A 402-nucleotide genomic window follows, 5' to 3' on the forward strand; every position below is an offset into this window, starting at 1 on the left:
TGGTTGGATTCACAACCTAAGGATAGCCTGGACTCCTGGATAAGCTGGTCACTGCCTTCTTAGATAAGTTCTTTCCTCCTCAAAAGCTGAGCAAGCTGAGAGTGGATGTTCAAACCTTTAAGCAAAAAGATGGTGAATCCCTCTATGAAGCTTGGGAAAGATACAAGCAGTTGACCAAAAGATGTCCATCTGACATGTTTTCAGAATGGACCATGTTAGATATATTCTATTATGGTCTCTCTGAATTTTTGAAAATGTCACTGGACCATTCTGCAGGTGGATCTATTCACCTGAAGAAAACGCCTGAAGAGGCTCAAGAACTCATTGACATGGTTGCAAACAACCAATTCATGTATACCTCTGAGAGGAATTCCGTGAATAATGGGATACCTCAGAAAAAGG

The 402-nt window shown here is 41.3% G+C and overlaps 1 non-coding gene across 1 annotated transcript; it reads right to left on the reverse strand.

The window, feature by feature from the left end:
• Positions 1-92: 92 nt before the first annotated feature.
• On the reverse strand, positions 93-196 carry LOC127740899 (small nucleolar RNA R71). Its single transcript, XR_008001755.1, has one exon. It is a non-coding gene; the product is annotated as a small nucleolar RNA R71 (small nucleolar RNA).
• Positions 197-402: the final 206 nt, after the last annotated feature.

Source organism: Arachis duranensis, chromosome 7 (genome assembly GCF_000817695.3).
Source record: "Arachis duranensis cultivar V14167 chromosome 7, aradu.V14167.gnm2.J7QH, whole genome shotgun sequence".
NCBI lineage: Eukaryota > Viridiplantae > Streptophyta > Magnoliopsida > Fabales > Fabaceae > Arachis > Arachis duranensis.